At 40.1% G+C, this 26555-nt stretch overlaps 1 protein-coding gene across 1 annotated transcript in view; it reads right to left on the minus strand.

Moving 5' to 3' along the window:
• Positions 1–24684, minus strand: part of P2RY1 (purinergic receptor P2Y1) — a 297571-nt gene extending 272887 nt beyond the window's left edge. Inside the window, exons 1-2 of the transcript XR_007515081.1 lie at positions 24565–24684; positions 13163–13360 (exon numbers count right to left, since the gene is read on the minus strand). The gene's annotated coding sequence lies outside the window, so the exon portion shown is untranslated. The remainder of the gene's footprint in view (positions 1–13162; positions 13361–24564) is intronic.
• Between the last annotated feature and the right edge of the window lie 1871 nt (positions 24685–26555).

Raw genomic sequence — 26555 nt, forward strand, 5'->3', positions numbered from 1 at the left:
AGACGGCCTACCTGGCCAACTGACTGGAACAGATCCATATTTGTGCCCATTCCAAAGAAAAGTGGTCCAACAGAAAAAGAATATTATCAAACAACATCATTAATACCACATGCAAGTAAAAATTTGCTGAAGATCATTCAAAAACGGTTACAGTACATAGAAAGGGAACTGCCCGAAATTCAAGCCAGATTCAGAAGAGGATGTGGAATGAGTGATATCATTGCTGAAGTCAGATGGATTCTGGCTGAAAGCAGAGAACACCAGAAGGATGTTTACCTGTGCTTTATTGACTACGCAAAGGCATTCGGCTGTGTGGATCATAACAAATTATGGATGATACGGCAAAAAATAGGAATTCCAGAACACTTAATTATGCTCATGAGGAACCTGTATATAGACCAAGAGGCAGTCATTCAAGCAGAACAAGGAGGTACTGAGTAGCTTAAAATCAGTAAAGGTATGTGTCAGGGTTGTATCCTTTCACCATACTTCTTCAATGTGTATGCTGAGTAAGCAATCCGAGAAGCTGAAATTTATTCGTAAAGAAGATTACGGCATCAAGATTGGAGGAAAGGTCGTTAGCAACCTTCGATATGCACATGACACAACCTGGCTTGCTGAAAGTGAAGAGGACTGGAAGCAATTACTGATGATGATCAAAGACTACAGCCTTCAGTAGTGATTATACCTGAACGCAAAGAAAATAAAAATCCTCACAACGGGACCAGTAAACAACATCGTGATAAATGGAGAAAATACTGAAGCTATCAAGAGTTTCATTTTATTTGGATCCACAATCAACACCCGTGAAAGCAGCAGTCAAGAAATCAAACAACACATTGCATTGGGCAAAACTGCTGCAAAAGGCCTCTTTAAAGTGTTCAAAAGCAAAGATGTCACTTTAAGGACTAAGGTGGGCCTGACCCAAGCCATGGGGTTTTCAATCACCTCATATGCTTGTGAAGCTGGACCATGAATAAGGAAGAACAAAGAACTGATGCCTTTGCATTACGGTGTTGGTGAAGAATATTGAATATACCATGGACTGCCAGAAGAACAAACAAATGTGTCTTGGAAGAAGCACAGCCAGAATGCTCCTTATAAGCAAAGATGGCGACACTTTGCCTCATGTACTTTGGATGTGTTATCAGGAGGGAGCAGTCCCTGGAGAGGGGTGTAATGCTTGGTTTTAAAGTAGAAGATCAGGAGAAAAGGAAGATCCTTAACAGGGTAGATTGACATAGTGGCTGCAGCAATGGGCTCAAACGTAGCAATGACTCTGGGGATGTTGTAGGACCAGGCAGTGTTTCATTCTGTTGTACATAGGGTCACTGTGAGTCAGAACTGACTCAAGAGCACCTAACAAAAACAACAAATGCCAGGACCTCACTCAAATAGGGAGGGGGTGTTTCAACTCAGACCTCGATCAGAAAATAACTCCTTCAACCAAAATAAGCTAAGTCATGTGGGAGAGCAAACCCAGCAGGTGGAGCAGAGTGTGGCGAAGGTCAAAAACCCAACAGGGGAAAGGACTCCGCCCCATGAATGGGTAATCAAAGGGAGCCAAGAAAAGGAACTCCATTCCTGGGTTAGCACTAAAAAAGCAAGCAAATAAATAAATAAAAAGAAGCAGGCAATGGGTCAGCATTTAGCCAAGCACCAGAGGGGGCAGAGGGCTGCGTATAGACAAACTGTCCTGTACTTGAAGTGAACTTTGAACATTTATGATGGGAAGGCTGGGGGCTCTGTGTAAACAGTCAGAAAGGCCCAGAAACAAAGGAGCAGCATCCCAGTACAGAATGTCATCAGGCCACAGAAAAGGATTCCAATGGGCTGATACAACGCAGAACAAGGATTCCAGGCCAGAACCCAGTCAATCCACTTAGCCTCTGGATGGACTTATTGCCAGATCCTTGGGGAGGGGCAAGGAAGTTGTTATCTAAAGCTCGTTAAATGTTGTTAATAGCTCTTAACCCAATGTTTGGCTTCAGTGATTGTCAAGTCCTTTGGTTAATTTAACTGAAAAAAAAAAAAAATGCCATCTCCCCAGCTACCTGGAATGAATGACTTCTACCTACCATCAAAGTTAATGTCTAAGCCTTAAGTTAAACACAATCCCTCTAGAATCCTGTTTGGCAAGTCCTGGCTCTATTTGATTACACCCCAGTCATAAATACAGCTTCTGAGACTGGGTGCCAACCTTCACTAACCTCCCCCCCCAAAACCCCAAACCCATTGCCATCAAGTCGATTCCAACTCATAGCAACCCCACAGGACAGAACACAACTGCCCCATAGGGTTTCCACGGAGAGGCTGGTGAATTTGAACTGCCTACCTTTTGGTTAGCAGCTGAGCTCTCGACCATTGTGCCACTTTTCTGCACTTTACTAGTCAAACCTGGACAATAACTATGAGTCATTTAGATATTTTTCAACGATTATGCTCCAGCTGATATATCTGAATACATCTGAACACAAGCAAATAAAGATGACTTAAAAGCAAACAATTTTACAGTCCTGGGAGAGAAAAGAAACTGCGTCAAAGGCAAAACTTGGGGAAACCAGCAGGGGAAAAGGCATAACATGCCTTCAGGACTGGTACTCCCACAGGAATGTCAAATTTAGCAACTTTATGGGTTGTTAACAGTTGAAATACTTCTCCACTGGCTGCTAACAGTCCAAAGGTTTTAATGGTGTTAAGAAACAGCAATCATCAATCAATCATTCAAAATACCAGCATGTTCACTGAGATTCCCCGACATTTTTCCCCTTTGGGTATGGAGGCTCAGAGGTTGAGGGGAGTGGCCAGAAATAAATGAACTTTCTGGGCTACATGATGCGAGAATTACCACTTGAAAGGTGAATAATTCAGTTGAGATGATTTCGTAAAAGTTTTTTTTGGAAAAAATATGCCTAGTTTGAATATATTAATTGGTCAATTCCCTATACTCAGCCTCTTTCTAAACTGAACTCATCAAAACCATCTGTATGTCTAGACATGGCCGAAGATAAAGTATTCCCAACAGTATATTAAGTAATGAAAATGAACAAATTAGGAAATTTAAGGGATGGTTTAAGTTTGAAATGTACTTAAAGCCTACACTCTTAGTACTTCAAGGTGAATAATTTATTAAACTAGTAATTTCAAAAACTGTTGTATACCACCTGGAGGCATTATTTTGCAAGATATACCTCAAACCTATCTAAAACAGCTCTAGTAAATATACTGCAATTTTTTTTCTTCAGGAAGTACTAGATGAGATTATTGATTTTTTTTAATCAAAAATTGATTTTTTTTAATCTGGGAGCAATATATTTCCTATAAATACTACACACTCAGTAAATTGTCATCATGTGGGTAATATTTTACTTTTTGTATTATAAAAATGAATAGACTATGCTTCTTTGTTTGCATAAAACTTGTGCAGAAAATACAAAGTTCCCATATATCCCGCTTCCCCGCCACTGTGTTAACATCACCCATTAGTGTTGTACATTTATTACAACTGAATAGATACATATGGCTAACGGCTACCATATTGGATAGCACAACTGTACATTACATATATTATAAGACTATTTAACCAGGGATCTAAATTGCAGCAGAAGTCATTGATCAAATCGTTCTAATAATTTCTAACTTTGATTTGGCTCTGGCTAGCTAAATGATGCTTCTGCCTCAGCTGTGTTTTGGCCATCTCTTCCAATGATTTCTTCATTAAATTTATAGTCATTAGTTACTGGGAATCCTGCCAGGCACCTAAGGGGTGAGTTCACACAGCTGCCCTCATTCTCAGCTGTTTTCCTCACTGCCCTTCTGACCTCTCAGTGACTCCTTCACCATGAATCACAATGGTACTTAGCATCCCACCCAGATGTTGGTCGATACCAGGAGCTGGTACCCAGAGAATCTGAATTGGAGGGCAAGTGAGACAGGGGAGGGTAGAGGCAGAGTGGCATAGAGTTAATGAGTGAAGTGGCTGGGTTATTCTCATCTCAAGAGCCAGAGCCAGCACCTTACTTCTTTTGTGTGTCTAACCCTACAGAAAGCCAAGGGTCCGATTATTTGGCTCCAGTTAACATGTGGAACAAAGGCATATGTGAAAAAAATAAAAGGGAGAAACAAAAGAAAAAAAGTGCAAAACTCAGTCAACAAGGCAGGAGAAGGGCTCAGATAAAGCGTTCCCCGGAAGCTCAATGTTCTGTATGTTACTAAAATGATCTCAAATCCCATAGGTATAAGGCACTATTGTGCTTTCAAAATACATACATACAAGCACTCATGACATGAACTAAGAAATAGAAATATGTCTATCTTTGCGAGGCTTTCTGACTTTAACTATAAGCCATTAGAAACCTGTAAGTCATGAGAAAGCTATTTAGAAAATTTCTGACCTTAGACACAGAAACTCAGGTAAATGGAAAAGCTTCAAACTGGAGGGATGCATGTCACATGTAAGAATGATGGGGCAACATGCATTCCCAGGAAGAAAAAGGTCAGGATGTAAAACCTTTGTTCATGGGAAGAATGTGTCAAGATGTAAACAATTTGTTCCCGAGCAAAATATGTTCAGAACTGTAATCATGTATGACTGTAATCATGTATGACTATAATCATATATGACTGGATCATGTGTGACTAACACCGCTCGCTTAGGTGTAACTCACTCCCTCCTAGCCAAGTGGCTGACCTTTACATTTCAAAGGACTTCAAGCTGAATCAGATCTTATCGACAATCAATCATTAACTCCCTAACCTTCCTTTGTTCTCCATGTATATAGACCCCTCCCTCTGCTTGAACTGCAGAGTGCTTTGTATTTTTACTTAGTGCTGCCCAGCTTGAGTTATATTATTCCTCAGTAAAACTCCCTTTCTTTCACTCCTAACGGACTAAAAGATTTTCTTCTTTGACACACAGAAGCATGTGGAGTATGTAAAGAATGTAAACAACCTTTAAACTGACTTTGACCTGATAGGCTGAGATAAAAAGACATAACATAGTTAATCTTTGTAAACTATCCTTGAGACATAAACCTAAACAATCTTCCTAATTTCTAACCTTGAAGAAAAATGTGACTTTGGCTAATCTCTAACCCTGGAGAAATGATATAACATATTAGTCTTTGACATCACACTGGCCCTTATTGTGTGAGGCCAAGGTGAGAATTCCACATATAAATTCTGACTTTCTGCTCCCCACTGAGAGAAGGCAGAGGCAAACACCAAGAGCCTACTGAGACCCTGCCCACTGCCACTGACCAGAAACTTCACGTTCTATTATGGGCGTCTAATCGTCGTTGTTGTTAACAGGTGCCATTGAGTTGTTCCAACTCATAGCTACCCTATGTACAACAGAATGCAACATTGCCCGGTCCTGCACCATTCTCACAATTGTTGCTATGTTTAAGCCCATTGTGACAGCCACTTTGTCAATCCACCTTATTGAAGGTCTTCTCTTTTTTGCTGACCTTCTACTTTACCAAGCATGATGTCCTCCAGGGACTGGTCCTTCTTGATAACATGTCCAAAACAAGTAAGACACAGTCTCACCATCCTTGCCTCTAAGGAGCATTCTGGCTGTACTTCCTCCAAGACAGATTTGTTCATTCTTCCAGCAGTCTGTAGTATATTCAATATTCTGTGCCAATACCATAATTCAAAGGCATCAATTCTTTTTCTTTGGTCTGTCTTATTCATTGTCTAGTTTTCACATGCATACAAAGTGATTAAAAATACCATGGCTTGGTTCAGGCACACCTTTGTCCTCAAATCATCTTTACTTTTTAACACCTGAAAGAGGTCTTTTGCAGCAGATTTGCCCAATGCAATCCATCATTTGATTTCTTGACTGCTATGTCCAAGGGTGTTGACTGTGGATACAAGTAAAATGAAATCCTTGACAACTTCAATAATTTGTGTTTATCACGATGTTGCCTATTGGTCCAGTTGTGAGGATTTTTGTTTTATGTTGAGGTGTAATTCATACTGAAGGTTGTAGTCTTTGATCTTCATCAGAAAATTCTTCCAATCCTCTTCACTTTCGGCAAGCAAAGTTGTGTCTTCTGCATATTGCAGTTTGCAAATGAGTCTTCCTCCAACCCTGATACCACGTTCTTCTTCATATAGTCCAGCTTCTCAGATTTTTTGCTCAGCATACAGATTGAATAAGTATGATGAAAGGACACAACCCTGACACACACCTTTCATGACTTTAAACCACACAGCATTCCCTTGTTATGTTCAAATGACTGCCTGTTGAGCTATGTATAGATTCCATGTGAGCACAATTAAGTGTTCTGGAATTCAAATTCTTCACACTGTTATCCATAATTTGCTATGATCCACACAGTCAAATGCCTTTGCATAGTCAAAAAAACACAGGTAAACATCTTTCTGGTATTCTCTTCTTTCAGCCAAGATCCATCTGACATCAGCAATGATATCCCTTGTTCCACATCCACTTCTGAATCCAACTTGAATTTCTGGCAGTTCCCTGTCGATGTACTCCTGTAATTACTTTTGAATTATCTTTGGCAAATTTTACTTGCACGTGATATGCATATTGTTTGACAATTTCCCCCTTCTGTTGAATCATCTTTCTTTGGAATGGGCAATGTATATGAATCTCTTTCAGTCAGTTTGCCAGGTAGCTCTCTGCCAAATTTCTTGGCATAGGCAAGTGAGCTCTTTCAGCATTGCATCCAATTGTTAAAACATCTCAATTGTTATTCCGTCAGTTCCTGGGGGCTTGTTTATCACCAATGCCTTCAGTGCAGCTCAGACTTCTTCGCTCAGTACCATCGGTTCTTGATCATATGCTACCACCTGAAATGGCTGAACATCAATCAATTCTTTTTGGTACAGTGATTGTGTCTATTTCTTTATGGTCAATCTTTTGCCCATAAAATCCTTTAATATTGTCACTCGAGGCTTGAATTTTTCTTCAGTTCTTTCAGCTTGAGAAATGCTGAGGACCGTGTTCTTCCTTTTTGGTTTTCTAACTGCAGGTCTTTGCACATTTCATTATAATATTTTACTTTGTCTTCTCCAGCCAGCCTTTGAAATCATCTGTTCAGCTCTTTCACTTCATCATTTCTTCCATTAGCTTTAGCTACTTTACATTCAAGAGCAAGTTCCAGAGTCTCTTCGGATATTCATTTTGGTCTTTTCTTTCTTTCCTGTCTTTTTAATGGCCTTTTCCTTTCTTCACATATGATGCCCTTGATGTCATGCCACAACTCGTCTGGTCTTCCATCATTAGTGTTCAATGTATCAAATCTATTCTTGGGATATTCTCTAAATTCACGTGGGCTATACTTAAGGTGGTACTTTGGTTCTCATAGACTAGTTTTAATTTTCTTCAGTTTCAGCATGAACTAGCATATGAGCAATTGATGGTCTGTTCTGCATGTTGCCCTTGGCCTTGTTCTGACTGGGCATATTGAGCTGTTCCATAGTCTTTTCCACAGGTGTAGTCAATTTGATTCCAGTGTGTCTAACTTTACCACAGACGTAACACTTGACAGAGTCATGATGAGTCCCGCCATTTTGGAATGGGGGGGAGTGGTAAAACAGTGTAGGGAGAAGAGGCTGGCTTTTAATGAGCATCAGGTTAAATACTGGCAAATAAACATGCCCATTATTTTTAACAAGCAAAACATATGACAAGGTTTAAGCAGCATTTCATTTCCAAGGCAAAGAGATGTTGCTGAGGAGGCCATCTATGACTAATTCTTGGAACTACACTCTAGAAAACATCTTTAAATAAAGACAAATAATAGACATGATGACCAAAGGTGCAGCTTTCTCAGGTGGGCAGAAAATAATGTTTTATTTGCTGATGTCAAAAGGTAAAGGTCAAACAATGACGAGACTCACTGCATACCTCTTGCCAGATACAGAAATGATTATCTTGTTTACTCCATCGGACACGCTCCTGAATTCTAAATTGAGGAAGGCTGTGCATTAACTCACTCATTATAATTCTAAGACATGGTGTCATGATTGTTCATTCCTTCATTTATTCAACAAATGTGGGAATAATGATTTGTTGAGCAGGTACCATGTAAGTTTTAAATCAGGATATATACATATATCTTATTTAGTTCTCAGAGTGATTCTATGACATAGGAAACTCGTACCTAGTGAAAATATTTAATTTGTCCAAAATCCCAAACTCTCCTAAATAGAAAAGTAATTCCAGGTTGGAGCTAGAATCATCTGACTCCAAGGACATTTGTTTTTTACTCTGCTGATTTATTCCTTTAAAGATATTCTTTTAACTGCAAAACATTTTATACATTCGGGAAAGAACAAATGGAGGACAGTTACACAGTCCTGGGAATCACGGCCTAACCAAGGTCACACATAACATTAACCATCACGGGCCAGAAACTAAAAGCATTTCTTTTAAAGTCAGGAACAACAGAAAGCTGTCCATCATCAGCACAGTTTTTTAATTTTGGTTTTGAGATACAACCCAAGACAATGACGTAATTGAAAGACCTGAGGCATAAGAGATAAAAACAGGAGGAAAATTTTTCATTTTGTAGTACATTTGATTGTATACTTGAAAAACACAAAAGGGTCAGGTGAAAAATTTATTAGAAGAAACCGAAATGTTCAATTAATTGGCTGCTTAGAAAACCAATATAGAAAGTACAATCACCCCCCTCCCCCCAAAAAAAAATCTGCTCCTTTTTTGTCAATTCCAACTCACAGCAACCCTAACCCCTACTCCACCAGGGCTTCTTTCATCCTGTCCTTAGGCAAGTATTTTTATACCCATTTTGTGAATAGATAAAGCAAGGCTTATAGAGATTAAGAGATGGCCTGGTAGAGGTTATACAACTAACGCATGGTGATCTTCTGGCTCCAGATCCTTTACCACTAACATAACAAAATAGGTAAATAGTTTCCCTAGTCCCTTAACATTGCCCTCAAAATCTTTCCTTTCCCTGGGGCTCCCCTAGGAATGTCAGAGAGGAAAGAGCTTCACACTGGACACTTCCTTCCACATTTGCCGCAGAGTCAGGACTAGCTTTCTTCTCTAATTATTCATCTAAATTTTCTGGTCCCACGTCCTTCCAAAAAGCTCTGATATGGACAAGACATAACAAACTAATAAACACATGAACAAAGACATAATACGTCAGTCATGTTGAGGAGCAATTTTCATTTTAATTGGAGACACAATGACTGGACGTGGCAACCTAAAGATTCCGCTAGATAGGCAGCTGTCTTTACTGTCTCCTCAGAGAGCCTGGAGCCTGGTGGAGCAGTGGTTAAGAGCTCAACTGCTAACCAAAAGGTCAGCAGTTTGAACCCACCAGCTGCTCCTTGGAAACCCTATGGGGCAGTTCTACTCTGTCCTTATAGGACACTATGAGTCCTATGAGGACACTTACAGGGTCACTACAAGTCAGAATTGACCCCACAGCAATATCCTAAATATAAATGATAACTACATTTACTTTAACTCATTGTACTGATCAACTTACCTAACTCTGACCTTAGAGAAGTTCATCTTAAATTATGCAATAAATCTCAGTTTTAACTAACATTTTAAATATGCTTCCCAAGAGAAAATTGTATCATGCTTTTTCTGTAGCATAATTAACATCATGAAGTTTATCAGAACTGATACTAATGTCTGATGTTAATAAAACCTGTTGCCCATCGAGTCGATTCCGACTCATAGTGACCCTACAGGACAGAGTCGAACTGCCCCATAGAGTTTCCAAGTTGCAGATGGCGGATTCACTGCTGACGTTTTGGTTAGCTGCCCTAGCTTTTAACCACGAGGCATAAAATCTTTCGAAGTCCTATCATTAGAAAATAATGCACTGATGATATTAATGGATGTCCCCGTATTTATCATTGCCAGATTGTTTTGTTTTAAGGCCGTTTGTATTTTATATGGATTCTGTTTTTCATACAGTCCAATATGCTGTAGAAGTTGCAGATACTTATTAAAGAAATGAGAACCTACTGCAGTTTACACCGCCACCATTAGGTGGCAATAGTTGTCTCTTTAATTCACAGAGGAAGTTAAACATTTTTATTTCTTTTTTTTTTTTATTTCTGTCATATAGGAAATGCATGCTCCTGTTTTCATGACCAGCCCCACAAAAAGAGAACCAAAGATAGTAAGTAGTTAATCCAAAATAGGACTGACTGGATTAAGATTTTTAGTATCCCCAAATCACTGAAAACATTATAGTACAGGTGATTCTCTCCCATTACATAAAACAAAACAATTTATATTTACATAGTTATGAAAACCGTTTCTTTCTTGATTTCCTGTTTGCAAAATTCTGTGTAAGTTATTTGAAACTAAGTCAATCTCAGTCTCTCTCTCTCTCTCTTTTGCTTGCTATTGCTCTCACACTTGCTGTCAGTCTCCCCTGTTTAATTATCTACTAACTTAAACCCTGGTGGCATAGTGGTTAAGTGCTATGGCTGCTAACCAAAGGGTCAGCAGTTCAAATTTGCCAGGCGCTCCTTGGAAACTCTATGGGGCAGTTCTACTCTGTCCTATAGGGTCACTATGAGTCGGAATGGACTCAACAGCAATGGATTTGGTTTGGTTTTACAAGTTTGGTGTCGGCCTTTGTTCATGCCCAGAGCACATGCTCGGTCTGGCAACTGGGTAACCCTGCTCCAGCTCAGAGACACACACACCACATAAGGACAATCCAAGTTTATAATTCAGGTTTTACTAATCTTCAATCCTACAAGGGTTATAGGAGCCTGGGTGGCAGAACGGTTAAGCTCTTGGCTGCTAACCAAAAGGTCCCACCAGCCGCTCCTTGGAAACCCTATGGGGCAGTTCTACTTTGTCCTATAGGGTCGTTATGAGTCAAAATCGAATCCATGGTAATGGGTTTGGTTTTTTGGGTTTGGCAATGGTTAATACTACTTTTTCACCAAATAGTTTCTTTCTCAAACTTACACATACACACAAAACATGGTTTCTCACTATTCTTGAAAAGTTTTATAATAGCTGCAAATAAAAAATATATCTATCATTTTCTTTTTGTTTTTGGAGTCCCTGGATGATGCCATGGTTAATGCACTCAGCTGCCAACCAAAAGGTTAACAGCTCGAGTCTACCTCGAGGTGCCTAAGAAGGAAGAACTGTGATCTACCACTTCCAAACAATTGGCCATTATAGACCCAATGGAGCACAGCTGTACTCTGACACATGGGGTTGCCATGACTAGGAATCAATTCGACAGCAACCAACAACAACCACAGTTAGAAAAAAAATTTAGATTGGTTGTGACCAAAATAGAAACCCAAGCATATCTATTATATTCAATATAGAACAATATTGTTAATGTTACTGATTAGTATTGTTAATAAAACTAATAATATAGATTGTTGTTTTTAGTTGATATTAGGTGCTGGTCCAGTTGGTTCCGACTCATAGTGACCCTAAGTACAACAAAATGAAACACTGCTCGGTCCTGTGCCATCCTCATAATTGTTATGCTTGAGCCCATTGTTGCAGCCACTGTGTCAATCCATCTTGTTGAGGGTCTTCCTCTTTTTCACTGACTCTGTGCTTTACCAAGCATGATGTCCTTCTCCAGGGACTGACCCCTCCTGACAACACATCCAAAGTTCATGAGACCAAGTCTCTCTAACCCCACTTCTAAGGAGGATTCTGGCTGTACTTCTTCCAAGACAATTTGTTCATTCTTTCGGCAGTCCATGGTATATTCAGCATTCTTTGCCAACACCACAATTCAAAGGCATCAATTCTTCGGTCTTCCTTATTCATTGTCCAGCTTTCACATGCAAACATAGATTATACCTCTGTTATTAGTATTATTAGTGGTAACAGTAGCATAGTATTAGTACAATAGCATAGTATTAATGTAATATTAGTAGTAACATTATTTGATATAAAGAAAATGTATGATCTCAGAAAATCTATGATCTCAGACAGGGCCAGATTAACCAATAAGCAAGGTATGCAAAAAAAAAAAAAAAATGCAAAAGATTACCCAAAAAGCAAGGTACCCACAGGCCTACTTGTGCTTACTTACTAATCTGTGGTGCACAATTTCACCTGGTTTTTTGTGGTGAAAACAGGTGAAATTGTGCACCACAGATTAGTAAGTAAGCACAAGTAGGCCCATGCATACCTTGCTTATTGGGTAATCCTTCCCTGATCAGACTCTGGTAGACACTTAAGAGCCTACTCTAGAAGGCAGAGACCATGTTCTTTTGCTCAATATTATGTTCTCTGTGGTTTGAATAATGCCTAGCACATAGGAGGCACTCAATAAACGTTTGTGCACAAGTTCAAGGAGAACTTCTAGTTTCAATAACTGGGGCTCCTAGTTTCGGTAACAGGCTTCTGTCTGTAAAATTTAGAGGATATACTCTGAACTCAAATGGAGCCAGGTTTGAATCCCTAGCTCTGAGACCAACTAGCTGAGAACGTTAAGCAATAAAAATTCATTAATTTTTTAACATTTTAACACTTATTCATAATTAACATTAACTGAGCATCAATTTACTCCTGGGGAGGGCTGGAGGAAATAATACGTGTGGTGCCCCTAACAGAGTAAGCACTCACCTGGTAGTGATTGTTATCATTCGCTAATAATGACCATCATTTGTTCGTCTGAATCCGGATAGAATTTATGCAGACAACTAGCATAATTTTCTCCTGAAAAGCAACATTATTCTAGAGCCCTTTGGCATCATCTTATCCCCCGTGCAAATTCATAACACCCCTGAATTCGATTCTACAGATCCAAGTCTAAAGTCCTGTTTTTCTATCACGGAAAGCTGAAATTTCAGTTAGGGCCAGCAAGTGGGTAACAGCATTGGACACACCGGAATTTAGGTTGAGATTGTGTTTCAAAGCATCCACAGGTCAACTCAAAGCCACCCCCTTCTCCTCTCCTCCTCGTAATAACTGGTAAATAGTGTGGAAGGCAGGGTTCTAAGATGGCCCCCAAGATCCCCGCTGCTTGGTGTGTACACCCCACGTAATCCCCTGGCTTTGAGTGTAAATATAAAGGGATAGGCACTCCTTCGTTAAGCTATTGTCTTAGGCTGGGTTCTCTAGAGAAACAAAACCAGTGAAGCATAGGTATATGTATAGAGACAGAGAGAGAGACATATCAAGGAAATGGCTCACCCAGGTGCAGAGGCTGGAAACTGCCAAGTCTATGGGTCAGGCTGGAAGCTTCTCCCAACTCACATGACTGTAGGGCTGATGAACTCAAGATTGGCAGGTCAAACAGCAGGCCTCTGACTCATAGGTTGCGGAAGCTGACAAAATCCCAAGATTGGCCGGTAAGCAGCTGGCTCAAGTCCCAAACTGGAGGTCAGATGGCTGGTGAGACACATGCAGGATCCAGAGTGAGCAAAAGCCCATGAGTTTTGCCACAAGGGCCACATATATTGGATACAGTCCACACCCCCAAAGCAACTCCCTTTCAACTGATTGGCTGTTCATAGCAGATCTCATCATGGAGGCGATTTACATCGTCATATGACTGCCAAACTGCATCACAACTGCCAAACCACTGACATGGCCAGCCAAGTTGACTCGCAACCTTAACCATCACAGTTATGTTAATATTAGATTCTATTGCAGCTGCCTGGAGGGAAAGAGTCAAAGCAGCAGCAGATTTTCTCCTGCTAGCCCTCAATAAACAAACCGCCATGTTGTGGAGAAGGCTGCCTGGCAGCAAATGGCAAGGAGCCTTTAGGAGTTGAGGGCTTCAGTTGTTGAATCACAAGGAATTGAATTCTTCCAACAACCAGCAATCTTGGAAGACCTCAAGCCTCAGATGAGATTGCAACTCCAGCTAACACCTTGATTTCCACCTGCTGAGACCAAGAGCAACGAGTCTGACTCACCTGTACCTGGATTCCTGAAAAACAGGAGCTGTTTCAAGCCACTAATTTTGTGGGAATGTGCTATGCAGCAACAGAAAACTAACACATGTCTGAGAAATTTCTAGGTTATTAAAACTTCTATCTAGATATTCAGAGTTATTATAGGCAATATCTGAGGATGTCTAAGCTGGGGCAAAATAAATATCATTAACATGTTGTAGAGAAATGAGTTTCTTTATGTGCTGTTTTGCCTTGGTTCTTTGGAAATTCCAGTTTGAGAGATTTCCCCTGAAGCCCTAGTTTCCTACTCCAGAGAGCTTGCTACTTTTGCCTCGGTTGATTGACATTTCCTGGGTATGCTGTAAACAACTTGGTTTGACACTTTTTATCTGATCCTGAGCTGCAGCGTCCCCTGTGATTGGTGTGTACCTTACAGGGATTGGTCAATATACTATGTAAATGAAGTGTCTGCGGCCTACCAAGAGGGGATTGGTCACTTCGTGACCCTGGTGGGAGGGCCATCCCTTGAAATTGACAGAGCTTTGTATATATGCAGCCAGAAAGAAGGGAAGAGAAGCTGCAGGAAGAAGTGTAAGGAAGAAAAGAGAAGAGAAAAGCAGAGAAAGAGAGAGGAGGCAAGAAATCTCCTAAGAGAACTGTAACATGTATCAAGGGCTGAACACTGAAGACATCAAGAGGCCCAGAAGCGGTTCATGGATAGAGCTGGAGGTGACGGGCCCAGAGGGGGCCCTGCGGCAGAGTCCATGGTGACAGATGGCAGGGCCGAGAAAAGCCGGTCCTTAGGGGCTGAGGGGAGCCTGTCCTCAGGGGGCTGAGGGGAGCCTGTCCTCAGGGGGCTGAGGGGAGCCTGTCCTCAGGGGGCTGAGGGGAGCCTGTCCTCAGGGGGCTAAGGGGACCCTGTCCTCAGATGGCCAAGAAGAGCCTGTTCTCAGGCAGCTGAGAGGAGCCTGTCCTCAGGGGGCTGAGGGGAGCTGAGGGAGGTGTCCTCTGCTGGAGAAGGGAGGCTTTGCCTACATGCTTCCTGATTCTGATCCCGAGTTATAGCCTGTTGATCCTGACCCCAAAATGTACCCTGTTACTTCCTTAATAAACCACTAACTGTATGTATGGCTCCGGAGTTCTGTGAGACAGTACCGTGAACTGCCGAACCCAAACAGGGGAAGGAAAGTGCTGAGGGAAGGGGGAGTGGCGGCTGTCAGAGATGGAGCAGTGCGGCAGCCTTCGCCTCATGGGAACTGGCTTTGTGCTGATTCTTATATTTGAACGTGTGCAAAAGAAACAATTTTTAACTAACGCCAAATTGGGAAAAAACAAAACACGATCAATTAGAATTGAATGTGGTCTGTATGTTTCCAGCTCAGAGCCACAGACGATGAAAGTCAATGTGTATTTTCCACTGAGAGGGTTGTCATGTGGCTAAAAATCACCCATCTCCCTGGGTGCAGAAGATGGACTTTGCAAGCTGAACATTCTGCTAGAATTTGGCTTCAAATGTAAACCAGTCTTCAGGGAAGAAATTATGGTCATCTGTGAAGCCTGGTATTTTGGTCTGTTTGATAATCATAATCCTAATTATAAAAGAATAAATCTGAATTCTCTGGAAGCCAAACCTTCTCTTGGCTGGTATTACTGAAAGATTTCATCCAGTTGCAATTTCAAATGAAGCAAAAATAGAATTTCATAAACAAAATGCACATTATATTTTCTTATCCACAGGATGCACTTCCCAACACTCACATAGAATAGTTGGCAAACTGGGAAATGTAATTTTTCTGTGCAGGTGTTTATCAGACAGTATGTAGCCTGAGGGCCAAGCATTTCTGCAAGGCAACAATATTTATATTCTTGTTATGATATTTCAGATGGCTTTTGTCATTACCCTCAAAATATGCCTGACAAACATGTGTTTTCAAAGTGAATATGTAATAATTTCGTGATTTTAGTGTCTCACAATGCATTGTAACTTTTGCCCTATTTAATTAAATCAGGGAGGGGGGAGGAGAGAAAGGTCGTGATGGTGATTTTTCTCTGCTCCTTACTGCCCCTACACACTGTTTTTCTGTTAAAAAATTTTTAAAGCAGCTTTATTGAAGTATAATCGATGTACAACAAAGTAGACATGTCTAAAGTATACAGTTTGATAAATTTTGGTATATATATCAAAAGTGGAAACCATCACCACAATAGTCAATAGACATATTTACTACCCCCACTTTAAGGGCTAAGGTGCACCTGCCTCAAGCTGTGGTGTTTTCAGTCACCTCATAGGCACGTGAAAGCTGAATGATGAATAAGGAAGATCAAAGAAGAACTGGTGCCTTTGAATTATGGTGTTGGCGAAGAATATTGAATATACCATGGACTGCCAGAAGAACGAACAAATCTGTCTTGGAAGAACACAGCCAGAATGTTCTCTAGAAGCAAGGATGGCGAGACTTCGTCTCACATACTTTGGACATGTTATCAGGAGGGACCAGTCCCTGGAGAAGGACATCATGCTTGGTACAGTAAAGGGTCAGCATAAAAGAGGAAGACCCTCAATGAGATGGATTGACACAGTGGCTGCAACAATGGGCTCAAGCATAACAACGATCATGAGGATGGTGTGTGACCCAGGAGTGTTTTGTTCTGTTGTACACAGGGTCACTACGAGTCAGAACCTACTCGATGGCACCTAACAACAATAACTACCCCCCAAATTTTCTGCATGCCCCATATAATTCTTCTCTGTTGTCCCTCCCTACAGCTCCTGGCTGAAGTAACCACTGATCTGCTTTCTTATGCTATAGCTTAGTTTGCATTTTCTTGAATTTTATATAAATGAACTAATACAATGTGTGCTCTTTTTTGCCTGGTTTATTTCACTCAACATGTTTGTTTTGAGATCCATTCCTGTTGTTTTGTGTACCAATAGTTCATTCCTTTTCATTGCTGAGTTATTCCATTGAATGAGTATACCACAGTTTATTCGTTCACCTGTTGATGAATTTGGGTTGTTTCCCCTCTTGGTTAGTACAAATAAAGTTGCCATGAACATTCATGTGCCTGTCTTTGTATGGACACACACTTTATTTTCTCTAGGGTAAATAAATGCTTAAAAGTGGAATGACTATTTAACTTTTTAAGAAATTGCCAAATCTTTCCAAAGTGATTGTACCATTTTATATTCTCACAAGCATGATAGGAGAGTCTATATTAGCTAGTTTTTTTGTTTGTTTTTGTTTTTTGCCATTTTAATCCTTTTTAAGTGTACAATTTAGTGACGTTAATTACATTCACCACGTGTACAACCATCACCATTACCTATTTTCAAAAGTTCTTCATCATTCCAAACAGAAACTCAAGCCAAAAAAAAAACAAACCCCTTGCAGTCGAGTAGATTCTTAATCATAGTAACCCATTAGGACAGACGAGAACTGCCCCATAGGGTTTCCAAGGAGTGGCTGCTTGATTCAAACTGCTGACCTTTATGGTTAGCAGCCAAGTTCTTAACTGCTGCATCACCAGGGCTCCAAACAGAAAACCCCAAACCCCTTAAACAATAACTCCCCGTCCCCATAACCACTAAAATTATTTTGTCTCTTTGCTTTTGTGTATCTTGGATATTTCATATAAGTTGAATCATATAGTATTTGTCCATTTCTGTCTGAATTATCTCACTTAACATAATATTTTCAAGGTTCATCCATATCCTAGGATTGGAACTTCATTTCTCTTTATGGCTGAGTCATATTCCACTGGATGTATACACCATGTCATGGTTACCGTTCATCTGTTGATGGTCATTTGGGTTGTTTCCTGCCATTTTGGGCAGTAGCTGCATTCTATAGTAAGAAGTTTTTTCCCTACAGATCTTCTATGACAGCTGTCAAGCTCCCTCTAGTTTCTGCTAACACCACCAGCCCTTCCCCCTTCCAACCTGCTCTTGCTGGTGACTCCTTATTTCACTCACCTATGTTAGTTCCCTTAAATCTGTGAGTCTTTACAAATCATCCTTTTATTAAACTCTCCTCTGTTAAACCCTTGAGCGAGCTATCTCACAGCTAGAAATCCTTATCTAATCAGACTATACAACGCCTGTCATGATGGAGAGAGTGTTTCTCTTTCAGCTGTATAAATGGATCTAAGATAATTTTTTCAAAAAATTTAAATAGATAATACACACACTTGGTTCAAAAACAAACCCCAGTCTAAGATTTAAAAGCTAAAAAACGTTCTTTTCCTTCTAACCTGACCAGAACCTCCCTCCCTACCATGTAGAGATTCATAGAGTCTATAAATCTTTCCAGAGTTATGAATGTTCAAAAAAATGCAAATATAGATTTTGATTTTCATTTATTTTACACAAAAGGTATATTATACATACTGTTCTATCCCATATTTTATCACACAATCATTCCTAGAATTTTTTTTTTACAGGTACATATCACTTCATTGTAAAAATAATTTATTTAACCTCTTTCTATGATCAAAAATGTCACCATGAATGACTTTGAATCTATATCATTTAGCATATGCACAAGTATCTGTAGAATATATTCCCCAACGTGGAACTGCTGGGTGAAAGGTTAGCAACTTGCAACTTTGATAGATATTGCCCAATTGTCCTTCATGGAGGTTGTACTAATTACAGTGATGGGAAAATCGCACTGATTAAGGGTAGAGTTGCACAGCCAGTTAATGTCATTGGCATCAATAAGTTGGACACCTGTAAAAAGTTGAATTGGCAAAAGTTGTGCAAGAGATATCATTCCAACAATGACCCAAAACAGAGTAGCTGTTGAGACTGCTTATGACCAACCAAACAGCTCATGGAATTGATTCTTTGGTTTGGAGGTTTAGGGTCTTGGTTTCGTGGGACATCCCAGTTAATTGGCCTAATAATATGTTTAGTGCTTCTGTTCTACCTCCTAGTTTGTGGCATAGTGCCTGGGGTCTGAAAAGCTTGCAAATGGCTGTCCACAGCACACAGATTGGTCTCTATTTACCTGAAACAATAGAGAAAGAAGGAGAGTCAGGAATAAGAAGAGGATATGGAATGTGTGGCTAATTGCCTTCATGAACAACTGCCTCCTCTGCCATGAGACCAGAAGAACTGGACGGTTCCCGGCTACCATTCCTGAGTATTTCAATCAAAGATTCTGTAGCAGAATCCTGATAAAAAGGGAGAAAATACAGAACAGAATTTAAAATTCTCAGGGACTCTGGACTTTCTGGAGCCATGAAGGCTAGATGAACCCCCAAAACTACTGCCCTGAGATAATGCTTAAACCTTAAACCAAAAATATCCTCTGAAGCCTTCTTAAAATAAAACAATAAAGAAAAAAAAAACAATAGTTTAGCTTAATTACTAAAGAACGCATGCCTCAAGCATTATGTTCTTTTAAGATCTATCTACATGGGATCAAACTGACAACAGGAACTTAAAAATTAAATAGGAACCTTAGGGGGCAGTGAGTTTATGTTAATGGGGGAGGAACAATTCAAAAAAGAAGGGTGAGAATGGTTGCACAACTCAAAGAGTGTAATCAATGTCACTGAATTGTACATGTAAAAAAAAAAGAAAAAGAAACTGCTAAATTAGTGTATGTTTTGCCACGCGCATTCTCGACAACAAAAAATAAATTCTATATATTATATATGTATATAAAGCACTTTTATATATGTGTATATACATATACATACGTACATATATATACATACGTATGCATATACAAATATATATATATATATTTTTTTTTTTAATATATGGAAACCTTGGTGGCGTAGTGGCTAAGTCCTATGGCTGCTAACCAAGGGGTCAGCAGTTCAAATCCACCAGGTGCTCTTTGGAAACTCTACGGGGCAGCTCTACTCTGTCCTACAGGGCCGCTATGAGTCAGAATCCACTCGACAGCAATGGGTTTTATGTATCTGTATCTGTATAAAAGCAAACCAAACCCACTGCCACTGAGTCGATTCCGACTCATAGCGACACTATAGGACAGAGTAGAACTGCCCCATAGAGTTTCTAAGCAGCGCCTGGCAGATTCGAACTGCCAACCTCTTGGTTAGCAGCCGAAGCACTTAACCACTACGCCACCAGGGTTTCCATGTATATGTATATATGTGTGTGTGTTTGCGTATGTATGTATATATGTGTACATGTATGTATATGTACGTGTGCATGTACATATGTATACGCATGTGTGTATGTATGCATATGTATATGTATATGCATGTATATGTATAAAAAAAAAACCAAACCCACTGCCATCAATTGCGGCTCATAGCAGCCCTATAGGACAGAGTAAGACTGCCCCACAGAGTTTTCAAGGAGCGCCTGGTGGATCCCAACTGCCAACCTCTTGGTTAGCAGCCACAGCACTTAACCACGATGCCACCAAGGTTTCCATATGTATGTATATATGTATATGTGTATGTATATGTGTGTGTATGTGTACAGGTAGATGTACGTATATGTATGTACATGTGTATATGTATGTGTTTGTGTATGTATGTATATGTGTATATGTATGCGTGTGTGTATATATATATACACATATATAAAAGTGTGCTTTTTTCCCTACAGCCTTGCCAGTGGAGTATGTTGTCAAGCTACATTCTCCTATCACTCTCTCTGGCACCATCTCAAATTCCAGACAATGGGGTGGGGACTTTGCATATAACTGTAGGTATCAAAAGTGTAAACACCGAAGGTGAAAAGAAAAAAAAATGGTCTCAATAGGCTCAAAGCAGGCACAGAAAAGCACTTGTCTCATTTGTTTTCTGCTTAATATTGCATCTTTATTCTGTCACAATGCCTCCTTTTCTTACCCTCCAAAGACTGACACTCAGTAAAGCAGTGAGGCAGAATTTTTTTTAAGTACATTTTTTTCTTTTCTGATGAGTGCTCCAAGCTCAAAGCCACATAAACAAACTTATGAGTCTTTAGGAGGAAGCATTTAGCAGTTCCTTTCCTTGCCCTATATCCCCAAGAGATGAGTCACGAAAAAATTCATTTTCTCTAGTTCAGAGCTGAAATACCTCCTCGTGTTGTCAGCGGTCCCACAAGAGTCATGGCAAGACGGGAATAGAGGAAGAACAATCTCCTACCTCTCCTGACGTGTGCTCTGGATAACCTCCTGGATGCGATGATGACATTGAGACTTACTAAATGGGTCTCTGTGCTGGCCATCATTATTAAACATTTTTTTTTTTTTTAAATATAAGGCAGTGGCATGCTGGTAAATGTTTACAGCCTGCTCTCATTTGTAGACTTTGCCAATTTCCATGGCCTAAGTACTCCCTCTGTGGCTAGTTTTCAGCTACCATGGCATCACTGAACACAGCACTAGAAAGGGATGGGCAGTAGTAGACCAGTCTATATATTTATATTATATAGTCTTTCCACCATACAGGTACAGTAAATGTACATAACCTCGTAGCATAAATAATAGTAAACTGTATTAAAATAATTAAGAAGCGGTCTGTTTTAAGGATTTATTACTTTTGTTTCTAACAATTCATTTAAGAAGGACCTGGCGATCTACTTGTTTAAAAAAAAAATTTTTTTTTCCCAGGGAAAACCTTATGAGTAGTATAAAGAAAACAAAAATTTTCACAACTGGATCGATAAGCAACATCATGATGAACAGAGAAAAGTCTGAAGTCGTCAAGGATTTCATTTTACTTTCATTTCACTCCACAATCAACAGCCATGGAAGGAGCAGTCAAGAAATCAAAGGACGTATTGCTTTGGGTAAATCTACTGCAAAAGACCTCTTTAAGGCGTTAAAAAGCAAAGACATCACTTTGAGGACTAAGATGTGCCAGACCCAAGCCAAGGTATTTTCAATTGCCTCATATGCATGCGAAGCTGGACAATGAATAAGGAAGATCGAAGGATAATTGATGCATTTGAATTACAGTGTTGGCAAAGAACATTGAACACACCATCGACTGCCAGAAGAACAAACAAATCTGTCTCGGAGGAAGTATAGCCAGGATCCTTCTCAGAAGAGAGGACGGTGAGATTTTTGTCTATACTTTGGACATCTTTTCAGAAGGGATCAGTCCCTGGAGAAGGACATCATGCTTGGTAAAGTATGAGTCAGTAAAAAGAGGAAGACCTTCAATGAAATGGATTGCCACAGTGGCTGTAACAATGGGCTCAGACATGGCAACAGGTGTGAAAATGGCGCAGAAACGGGCAATGTTTCATCCTGTTGTGCACAGGGTCACTAAGAGTTTAAACCAGCTCGACAGCACCTAACAACAGCCTTTCTACATTACAGATACAATAGATGGACATAACCTTAGGAGCATAGGTAATAGTAAACTGTGGTAAAATAATTAGGAAGTAATCTCTTTTAAGTATTTATTACCTTTGTTTCTAATATAATTTATTTAATTCTCTTTACATTCTATAATTTTATAGAATTAAAATTGAGTTGAATTAAAACCAAAAAACCAAACCCACTGCTGCTGAGTCGATTCCAACTCATAGGGACCCTATAGGACAGAGTGGAACTGCCCCATAGAGTTTCCAAGGAGCACCTGGTAGATTTGAACTGCTGACCTTTTGGTTAGCAGCTGTCGCTCTTAACCACAATGCCACCAGGGTTTCTGAGTTGAACTAAGCTGAGCTTAATTACTGATCTAAAAAATTCCTGAAGATTTATCAGTTGGCGCTTGTGAACTAGTATAAACTGGCACCGGCATATTGCTCAAAGAGAAATGTTATAGTCACGGGGAGAAGTAAACCACTGAGAAAGGACTAGCTTCGCCACTTGTTTTTAGATCTTCTTAACTCACAACCAATACCACTCCTAAACGATAATACAGTTAACATTTATTGTCTACCACGTGCCGGAAATTTATAAGCGTTACCCCTAGAAAAATAACACCATCCTGCGCAAATTAGACATCTAGCTTTTGATTTTTAGAGTCTCACCTATCATAAGAAGGATGGGTTAACTTCAAATTTACAAATGTTCACACCTTCCCTACTGCATGAAATAGATGTTCTAAGAGTTAGATTTATCCTTCGTGCTACAAGGGGGTACTTAAATAAATATTAACAATGTAAGTAATGATATTGCATTTGACTTTTATATGCTAGTCAAGTGCTCAATTCACTCTCCACAAAGAAAAGTATTAATTCACAGTGACAAGAAGTTAAATAGAATGAATATAGGAAACACTGTTTTGATGTTCTACAAGCTTATTACAAAGATTTAACTGAGGCAAATCTATTACATTTCTCAATACGGTTCCAAAAACTTCTAAAAAGTATATTATCAAGTTAGACATAATATTCCTGACATGGAATCCCAGCTGGAATTGCAGACACAAGGAACTAACGTTTCCAGTTCCTTCCAGTGATTCCGTGACAGCGTCTCAAAATATAACAACTCATTGAAATTGGCTCCCAGGAGGAACAGTTGATAATAAACTAGGAAGAAGGAAGAAGTCTTTGGCACGCTTGTCAGTCACATCTATCACTGCATCATGCGGAGAAAGGTAATCAGTTCTGAATAGTATCTCTTTGGAAGAAAAAACAGCTTTCTATAATCGGACTTTTCCATAAATTTAACTTTTGAAAAATATCTTGATTCTTATTTTTCTGCAATCCTAACAGGACCCTTCTTGGATTATCTACCTTGTCATACAGTGCGGGGTATAGTTTTTTTTTTTTTTTCTAAAATTAATACTGAGGACTTTGCTGTTGTTGTTTTGCTTTTATGAGTCCACAAAATGGAGCCATTAACACTTATTGGCAGTTAACCTTCACCGCACCAGTCTCAATGACCTCACGTTAACTCAGAAGCACCCACCTGTTTGACTGCAGTAACAAAAGTCTCCTGAGTAAATTCAGAATTCTGGAGGAAGTTGTAGAGACAGATTTCCAGATTTATCCTCCCTTTTTTAAAAGTCTATCATGAAGTGTATTTTTAAAGATAATCTTTTCTAAATGAATTCCATTTATTCCTTCAGTGGGTTACAATTAAAGGGGAAAAAAACCTAATTTTAGGAATGATTTATACAGGAGGATTTTGGTAATGGTTGTTGTGGCGATGTTGATAAAAATCCCAGGTTTACGTGAGTTCACTACTTTTTAAAAGCAAGTTGTTGCTCTTCTGGTGCTTGTTAGCAGGCCTGGAAGGCTGGAGGTTAGGAGAAAGACCCATGGGGAAGAGGGTGGTGCCTGTTGTTCTTCTACACCTTCACACAATGCCTTACCCAAAGCCTGAAATAGAGAGTAACTGGCAGGTAACTTTTACTGAGTCCTTACTCTATGCCCTGGTGGCACAGTGATTAAGAGCTACGGCTGCTAACCAAAAGGGCGGCAGCTCAAATCCACCAGCACTCCTTGGAAACTCTACGGGGCAGTTCTGTTCTGTCCTATAGGGTTGCTATGAGTCAGAACCGACTCCAAGGCAATAGGTACTCTGTGCCAGGCACTGCACCAAGCACTTGACCTGCATAGCTTCACTTAAGCCTCAGACTGAGCCTCAGAGGTAGCCCGTTACCAACTTACTTCACAGGTGAGGAAACAGAAGCCCAGTCACAACTGTGGGTAGAGCTTTGTCTGACTCCAAGATCTCTGAGCTTGACCCTCAGCGCCTTATCATGAAGATCGGTATATATTCAGCGCACACCTGCAGACGGCATATGGAGCTCATGGCCTACCTTAAGCATTCCTCTTCAAAAGGCTCTCTTTCCAAGATACTTCCCTGCTTGGTCCATCGATTACAGTTATACTTAGGGTATCAAACCCCCCTGCCGCAACAGTTAGGACCTTCACCCCTTAGAGTGAATCACTTTAAGCTGACAGCTTCCTGCCTGCTGAAAGACAAGCGCTTTGAGGTACAAGTAGTTTTGATCTCAGGAAAAAGAAGATCTTAAGTGAGTGAAGAAAGGAATAAGTTTAGAGTAACGACAACTTTATGCAATTGTAGGCCCCATGCTGAACTGTGAGCTAGCCAGTGGCATAGATACAGAGAAGAAAGTCAGAAGACATCAAAAGTATATTTACATTACTTTGTTAAATATGCCTAAGGCCCTTTTGGCTGCAACAGCTTTATATGACTTCTCAGCAATAGATTTCTAATATTTGACCTGGGCCTTGATGGACTGACAGGTTTTAAATAATTCTAATGCAATACACATACTATACATATATATATATATATATATATATATATATATATATATACATACACACACTAAGCCAAAAAGAATGTTGAAAATCATATTTTTAAACTGGTGATTCAAGAAATCCTTTAGGATTTTGCTCTACCCCAGAGTCGCCATTATAAAATCCACTACAAATGTTCTGGTTACCTAAGCCTTTTGGTTGTTTGGAGATATGGAAATCTACAGAGCAGGACAGTGGAGCCACCCAGCTACTGGTTTTTAGTGGGACAGCGCTGTTGTAAACTCAGGTCTGTGCTTATTGCAAGCCTTTCTCACAGAGATAAAGCCAGGTGGCTTCATGGGTGCTCTATTAGTTTCCTATTTTTGCCATAACTAATTAACACAAACTCTGTGACCTAAAACAATGCAAATTTATAACCCTGTAGTCCTATAAGCCAGAAATCTGACACAGGTCTCACTGGGCTAAAATCAAGGTGTCAGCAGGGTTGTGTCCCTTTCTGCAGGCTCTAGGGGAGGGTCTGGCTCCTTGCCTTTCCAGCCTCCAGAAGCTGGCTGAATTCCTTGGCTCACGTCCTCTCCCTTTTCTACATTGCATCTCTCTGCCCGTTTCTGATTGTCACATCTCCCTCTGACCACAGCTGGGAAAGGTTCTCCACTTTTAAGAACTCATGTGATTAGTTTGGATCCACCCTGATAACTTCCCCATCTTTTAAGGTACTTAACATTAATCTTATCTGCAAAAGTCCCTTTCTGCCTTGTAAGGTAACGCAGTCACAGGTGCCCCTGATTAGGACATAGATGTCTTTGGGGCCAGTTATTCTGCTCTACCACAAATGACCTGTTGTTGTTCTGTGCCATCGAGTTGATTCCAACTCATAGCGATCCCATGTGTCACAGCAGAACTGCCCCGTGGGGTTTCTTAGGCTCTTATCTGTATGGGAGCAGACTGCCAGGTCTTTTCTCCTGGTGGGTAAACCACTGAACCCTTAACCACTGTGCCACCAAGGCTCCTACAGATGACCTAGCTGGGGATATTTTGGACTAGTACTGTACAGGTCATTCCATGTGGAAACCAGAAAGGTCACTATGGAGAGAGGCTGGCATGACCTCATCCCCTAGTGGTCCCAAGGTCAATCCTCCTGTTGCAACCTCAGTGACAGAAAGTTCAAGAACACTTCAAACCTGCCAATAAACTCAAGCTGGGAGCAAACTCTGTACCACTGGGAGAAATAAAATTGGGCAAACTGGTTTGGCTGCTTCAACATGAAAATTTTTCAGTATAGATTTTTAAAACATTCCTGATTTGGTGGGGGAGGATGTATTCAAACAACCCAAGAAAGTTATCAATTTAAATCAGAGAATCCCAGAACTGGAATGGAGACTCAACTTTACTGCCCAAAGCTGCCTTCCTCTCTGCAATGTTTCTGACCAATGAAATGGAACCATAACAGGGACTGGTAACAAACCACCCATTTGAATTTTGTACAACTCTAATTGTTTAAAGGTTCTTCCTACCACCGTGC

This window comes from Elephas maximus, chromosome 23, assembly GCF_024166365.1.
Source record: "Elephas maximus indicus isolate mEleMax1 chromosome 23, mEleMax1 primary haplotype, whole genome shotgun sequence".
In the NCBI taxonomy this organism is placed as follows: Eukaryota; Metazoa; Chordata; class Mammalia; order Proboscidea; family Elephantidae; genus Elephas; species Elephas maximus.